Source organism: Alexandromys fortis, unplaced genomic scaffold, assembly GCF_014885135.2.
Source record: "Alexandromys fortis isolate MF-2015 unplaced genomic scaffold, M_Fortis_MF-2015_v1.1 scaffold_20, whole genome shotgun sequence".
Taxonomy (NCBI): Eukaryota; Metazoa; Chordata; class Mammalia; order Rodentia; family Cricetidae; genus Alexandromys; species Alexandromys fortis.
In genome coordinates, this window is record NW_026067903.1 from 17,354,914 (window position 1) to 17,362,738 (window position 7,825).

Sequence of the window (7,825 nt, forward strand, 5' to 3'; positions counted from 1 at the left end):
CCTGATGAAGGTTAATATTCAGGAGGATGCCTATATGTTTTTCTTTGGATTCACCTTCTTATTTAGCTTCTCTAGGATCACGAATTATAGGCTCAATGTCCTTTATTTATATCTAGAAACCAAATATGAGTAAGTACATCCCATGTTCCTCTTTTTGGGTCTGGCTTACCTCACTCAGGATAGTGTTTACTATTTCCATTCTTTTGTATGCAAAATTCAAGAAGTCATTGTTTTTTACTGCTGAGTAGTACTCTAATATGTATGTATTCCATACTTTCTTCATCCATTCTTCCATTGAAGGGCATCTAGGTTGTTTCCAGGTTCTGGCTATTACAAACAATGCTGCTATGAACATAGTTGAGCATATACTTTTGTTGTATGATAGGGCCTCTTTTAAGACAGGTTCTTAGTCTATAGGCTAGGCTAGCTTGGAAGTCGCTGTATAGCCCAGACTTGCTTAGAACTACCAGTCACATTATCTTGGCATTCAAATATATACACAGTAATAACTCAAAACTTGTTGATAGGGGCTGGAGAGATGTGTCAGAAGTTAAGATCACTATCTGGTCCTGCAGAGGACCTGGGTTCAGTTTTAAGCATCTACATGGCAGCTCACATGTCAGTTACAGGGTAACTCCAGTTCCAGGAACTCCAATGCCCTCCTCTACCTTCCATAAATGTCACTAACACACATGTTGCACAGACATGCATGCAGGCAGCACCTAAAGAGGCCCCCTACTTCTGTGAGAAGAGAGAGCACCAGGAATAAGAGGTCTCTGATTTCAGCATGTTAGAAACAAGGTCAAGTCACAAAGAAAGTGACCATCCCTCCAGGAGGAGTGCCTGCAAGGCAAAACCTGGCTCTTAATCATGAGACTATGAAGCTCACCAAAGTAGAACAGCAAGTGGACTTGGAATGCACTTCATTTTTATTCTAAAAAAAGTAATGTCTGTGTTTTTTCCCCTATGGATTGGTGTCTAACCTTACAGAATTTGGGGATTGACTAGTCATCTTTCTTTCTTTCTTTCTTTCTTTCTTTCTTTCTTTCTTTCTTTCTTTCTTTCTTTCCTTCTTTCTCTCTCCCTCCCTCTTTCTCTCTCTTTCTTTCTTTTCTTTATTCCATCCTTCTTTCCTTTTTTTTTTCTCTTTTTTTGAACAGTGTCTCACTATGTAGGAACACACAGAGATCACCTTGCTTCTTCTCAGTCCTGAAATTAAAGGTGTGGACCACCAGCCTTAGTTATCAGAACTACCTCAAGATAGTGCACAAACCAGAACCTCTAGAACAACCTAGAACTTCAGCCCATTTGACCACCAGTTTTGGAATGAGCATACTTTGAAAAGGTAGCTTCACTCTCATGTTCATTAGAGTACCATTGGCTTAGGCAGCCAATAAAAGCAGCCTATATCTGGGTGACCTCCGTGCCCTTTAGCTTGTAAGTGGATTTAAACAATAACAATAAAACTTATGATACACATATGCAATTCAGCCTAAGAAAGAATGAGATCATATTATCTGTAACAACATGAAAGAACCTGGAGATCATTGTACTAAGTGAAATAAAAACAGTATTATGTAATCATATCACATTAAATTATATGAGGCAAGAGAAATAAATCTACATGGAAGTCACTTCGTTACTGTTTTCGATGACGACGTGACCAATCTTCCACAAGTTCTCTCGCATGTGGATTGTAAATGTGATGCATAGCAGGTGAGGGAAGAATGGTTATTACCTGATCATGGGCAGAAAGGGAGATGCAAGAAGTGAAACGCTAGTCAGTGGATACTGACTTGAAGCTAGACAGCAGGATGAAATTACACTGCAGTACAGATGACCATATATAGACATATGCATATGTGAATATAGGTACTGCAGTACAGATGACCATCTATAGACATATGCATATGTGAATATAGGTACTGCAGTACAGATGACCATATAGAGACATATGCATATGTGAGTATAGGTACAAATTATGCTTTATCCATTTCAAAAAGCAATAGAAAATGCCATTGAATATTTTGATGGTAAAGACATTGTATAAGAGGATGATATGGGAAGAGTATAAGGGCCAGAGACTGTTGATATCTGCAATGAAACAGTATTTGCCAATCATGGTAGGGCTGAACTTACCGCAGCTCTACCACACACTCAAGACCTATACAAAATCAAATCAACCAAAATCCCAGTCTAGAAGAGTGAAGGGATTATAAAGCCCCATTTCTAGCTGAGACATGATTGTCAATTGGCCACTGCTCTGCCCAGAGTCAGTTTTCTTCATGAATGTGTTTCCAGAAACACTGTACTTGCTCTAGTGGATGGTCCTACAACAGTGACCATGTAGGCAGCACTATGTGGAAGACATGTGTTAAAAGAAAAAAAACATAGTGGGTGGATTTGATCAAAACACAATATATCCATATATGAAACTGTCAAACAATAACAAGGATTAAACAACAGAGAATTGATAGATGACTGTAATAGAACAGATATGCTTAATCTGATTACACAGTATATATATGAATCCATCCCATGGTCCCTAAGTTAATTTGCACAACTTTGTGGTTTTACATATCAGTCAAAATAAATTTGTTTTAAAAATGACAACAAGAAACAGGCAAGGTAGCAAGTTCTTTGTAATCCCAGCTGTTTGAGAGGCTGGAACAGGAGACTCCCTTGAGTTTAGGAATTTGAGACCAGTATGAGCAACACAGAGAGCTCTCATCTAAAAATATATAGATTAATTTTAAAAGAATATAGTCAAATATTTATAATCAAAGATCCCTAAACATGGGTTTAACAGTATTCTTGTGTGTGTGTTTGTGTATTTGTGTGCATATTTGTGTGTGTGTTTGTGTGTGTGTGTGCTACTCGAGATTGAACACAGAGTCTGTGTACTCCACTGCTATCCCTTAAATCCAGGCTTTATTAATTGTACCCAGGAATCTATGAACTACAGAAATTGTATGCAAATTTACTAATATACCTAAAATTGCACTTTTCTAAGGATTTCAGGAAACTCTAAGTAGCCTGTGCTACTTAGAAAACATTAGAAGCACAAATTGAGGGAGTCCAGAGTAGGGAATTCAACATGTATCACTGACACATCTACAATTTCACATACGTATTTTAAGTGAGAGGGTTATCATTTGAATATTGCTGTTAGAAGTGTATATATGATGTGGGAGTGATTTCTTTCTAATCTGTTGCTTTCATTGGTTAATTAATAAAGAAACTGTCTAGGCCTATTTGATAGGCCAACCCTTAGGTAGGTGGAGAAAACAGAACAAAATGCTGGGAGAAAGAAGCTGAGTCAGAGAGTTGCCATGATTCTCCCACTCCAGAAAGACACAGGTTAAGATCTTCCCTAGTAAGCCACCTCGTGGGCTACACAGATTATTAAAAATAGGTTAGATCAATATGTGGGAGCTAACCAATAAGAGGCTGGAACTATTGGGCCAGGCAGTGTTTAAAAGAATACAGTTGCCGTGTAATTATTTTGTATAAAGCTAGTCGTGAGGGCGGCCGGGCGCCAGGAACATAGCCTGCCCCTCCACACTACTACAGAGTGGCCGTTCCTATTACAACATATATACAGTCGAGGTTTGTTCTGCTATATCCAATGGCCTTCCATAAATTATGCACCTATGAATGTATAACCTTACATATTACCAGGTGCGGCTGCTATCATTTACTTTATCACCATCATCTGTAAATTTGAACTTCCTCAATTATCTGAAAAACTTAAAATTTCACCTCTAATTTATTTTACTGGGCTTTCCAAGTTGATTTCTGATGAATGTTTTGAGTGCCTGGTTTGATGCTTTGTTATCTATCTATCTGTTTGTCTGTCTGTCTATCTATCTACCTACCTACCTACTTACATACCTATTCACCTACCCATTCATCCCTCCCTCCATCATCTATCTCTCCTATCTCTCTCTTTCTCTCTCTATACTTCTATCTACCCACCCTCCCATTTATCTGCCTATCCACCCATCCAGCCACCCACCTATCCCTCCATCCCTCCATCTATCATCCAGCCACAGCTATCTATCTATCTATCTATCTATCTATCTATCTATCTATCTATCTATCTATCTATCATCTATCTATCATCTATCTATTATCATCTATCTATCTATTATTATCATCTATCTATCTATCTATCTATCTATGATCATCTATCTATCTATCTATCTATCTATCTATCTATCTATCCACCCATCCATCCAGTTAACCTCCTATTCCTCCCTCTATCCATCAATCTACCCATCCATCCATTCATATCTATCTATCTATCTATCTATCTATCTATCTATCTATCTATCTATCTTTATTATTATTATTATTTATGATCATCTATCTATCTATCATCTATCTATCTATCTATCTATCTATCCACCCATCCATCCACCCAACCTCCCATTCCTCTATCTATCTATCTATCTATCTATCTATCTATCTATCTATCTATCTCTATCTATCCACCCATCCATCCAGCTAACCTCCTGTTCTTCCCTCTATCCATCAATCCACCCATCTATCCATTCATATCTATCTATCTATCTATCTATCTATCTATCTATCTATCTATCCATCCATCCATCCAACCTCCTATTCCTCCCTCTATCCATCAATCTACCCATCCATCCATTCATATCTATCTATCTATCTATCTATCTATCTATCTATCTATCTATCTCTCTATCTATCTAACTATATCCATCCACTTATTCTATTTATTACTTATTTATCTACCTAGTGTTTGCCACTTATGATAACAGCTAAAACTAACTATGGCATACAGCAAGTCAAAACTAAAGAATAAAAACACAAACCTAGAGTTACCTGGGAAAAGGGAGCCTCAATTGAAGAAGTGCCTGGATAAGACTGATCTACAGTCATGTCTCTGGCATTTTCATAACTACTAAAGGATACAGGAGGTGACAGCCCACTTGTGGGTGATGCTAATCTGTGGTAGGTTGGCCTGCTCTATGAAAAAGCTAGCTGAGAAGGCCCCAAGAAACAAGCCAATAAGCAACTTTCCACCTGTGGTCTCTGCTTCCATTCCTGCCTCCAGGTTCTTGTCTTGCATTCTGACCTTGGTTTTCCTGCTTGAAAGACTATAACAAGCTATAATAAACCTTTTCCAGGTTGATTTTGGTCATGGTGTTATCCTAACAATAGAAAGTTAACTAAAGAATTATGTAATTCATAAACTCAATTATTCCATGACCAAAGTTTGACATTTGTAGGCCTTCTCTAGGCCATGCAGAATACCACCAGAAATAGTTTCTTCCTTGGAACAATTGCGACCTTCTCCTCTTTCTCCTCCCTCATTAGCACTCAGACTCATTCCCACAAATAGCACACAGTTTTTGTGTTTTTCTGTTTGTTTGTGGGTTTTGTTTTGTTAGAGACGGGGGTTTTGTATAGCCTTGTTGTCCTGGCCCTAGCTCTATAGAGCATGCTGGCCTCGAACTCATACAGATCCACCCATTTCTGCATTTTGAGTGCTAGGGTCAAAGGAATGAACTGCCACACCACCACCCAACTCAAATAAAAATCTTCAAAACACATGCAGTGATATTCAACCTATCTCACTGCCCTCATATTGTGACTCATCAAAATTTTCCACCAGGGTGGAAAACATAGCTTGTTTGTTAGCTCACTTGCTTGCTCCTCTTCAGAACATTTGCTTCTTATTCCAATGAACTATTTTGAATAACAAGATTCCAATCAAGTTTAGTGGGGCTCCTCCTAGTATTTTTATCCTGAATCTTGCCACAAGTTGGGACATCTAAGCCAATGTGCTAAGATCTCAGGGTGGACATAATATCAGGGCTTTCACCTCTGCCATTCATTTTCATTCTTTTTGACACCATTGGAGTATTCTGGTCATTTTGTAGCAGATCCATGAGGGAAGGGAGAGAAAATGTTGTTCAGAACTCCAACAGATAGGGTTATTTTTTACTTTCATGATGTTCAAGCACAATTTTAACAGACTTTCTGTTACTACAATTTTATACTTCAGCACATATGTGAAAGATAAAACAAACCTCTGATGACACTCCCCGACCTTGAATGCTCTTTATTCTACCAATTCCAAACCTGTCTCACTTTCTTCTCTCGCTCTCAGCAGCGCTGGCGTTGAATTAACAAGTATCAGCCTTTTACCTTTCTTCATATAGTTTAACATTTTCCTGAATGATCTGACCAGAGTCCTCAGCTTTCCTTTACAAATAGAGCCAAATAAAATATATACTTTATCCATTATGCATTTTCCCTTGATAAAGATTAAACAGATCATATACATTATTACATGAATTTTTTAAAGATTAGCAATCAAATATGGCACATTTTACTAAATAAAATTAATAAAAGATATCAAAGATGTCTTGGACATCAAAGTTAAAGGTAAAACAGTGTCAATCAAAAGCATATCTCAGTTGTCAAATACCTACGTATTCTCAGCATGAGGACCTGGACAACTCAAGTCCTAGATTACTGAACATGATATTTTGTCTAGAACCATCCTCCAGCATAAATCTTCTGCTTGCAAGTTCTCCCTCACCTTCAGAAAATATTCTTTTCATCCCTACATCTTCAATCCCCCTCATATAATTCTACAAGAAAATGAAATGATGTCTTTATTGCTAAACTAAAAATGCCTACCTTATTTGATCTCTTCCTAAAATTTTCCATTGGGGGTTCTTTTTGTGACAGGCATAGCAAGGGTCCTTCATGGTTGCTTCATCTTTTCTATCCCTTCTACTCATCTTAACTAATCTTGTCTTTTAGGCCTTTCCCCCTCTGGTTTTTCTTTTGAAAACTGAAAATTGGTTCCTTTCTTGTACCATATATCCTTACTACAGTTTCTCTTCTCTCTGCACCTCCCAATTCTTTCCCATCTTCCCTCCCCTTTGGATCCAATCCCTTTATATCTCTGATTAGAAAATAGCAAGTTTCTAAGAGCTAACAACCAAATATGACAAAATATATTAAGATAAAACAAAAATCAAAGCTGGACAAGGCAACCCAACTGAAAAAAAAAAAAGCCTTAAGAGAAGTCACAAGAATCTTTTTTCTTTCTTTTTTTGTTTGTTTTTGGATTTTTTCCTTTCACTGAAAATAGGTTCTTTTCTTATACAATATAGACCCACCGCTTCAGTCACACACTCAGAAGTCCCATACAGAAACTAAACTAAATGTTGTAACATATGCAGAGGATCTGGTATAGCCTCATGTAGGCCTGGTACTTGCTCCTTCAGTCTCTGTGGGTTCATATAAGCCTTGCTCAGCTGATCCAGAGTTCCTTGTTCTTCTAGAGTCTTCCACCTCCTCTGGCCCTTATACTCTTACACTCTTTCCACCTCCTCTTCCTCAGAGTTCCCTGAGCTCTGTGGGGACTGTGGGGAGGGATTTGATGGAGACATCAAATTTAAAGCTGTGTTCTCTCTCTCTCTCTCTCTCTCTCTCTCTCTCTCTCTCTCTCTCTCTGTGTGTGTGTGAGTGTGAACTTAGTGTCTGGTCGTGGGTCTCTACATCTGTTCCCATCTGCTGCAGGAGGAAGCTTCTCTGAGGATGACTGAATAAGGTTCTGATCTATGAGTAGAGACGAATTTCTATGTGCATTTCTAGATAATCATCTTTTTCATCTTTGATTCCTCTTACATGGAACAATGGTCATCCCTCAAAGATCTATAGGCTCTTACTCTCTATCAAGTGCTGTTTTGGAAGTGAAAGTAGAAATAGGTAATGTTTTCTTTTTTTTTTTTTTTTTTTTTTTTTTTTTTGTGCTGTGTGTCTTTGGGGT

The 7,825-nt window shown here is 38.0% G+C and overlaps 1 protein-coding gene across 2 annotated transcripts in view; it reads left to right on the top strand.

Annotated features, from left to right (window-relative positions):
- Kcnq5 (potassium voltage-gated channel subfamily Q member 5) overlaps positions 1-7,825 on the top strand; it is a 556,834-nt gene that overhangs the window by 9,688 nt on the left and 539,321 nt on the right. The gene's annotated exons all lie outside the window — the stretch shown is intronic.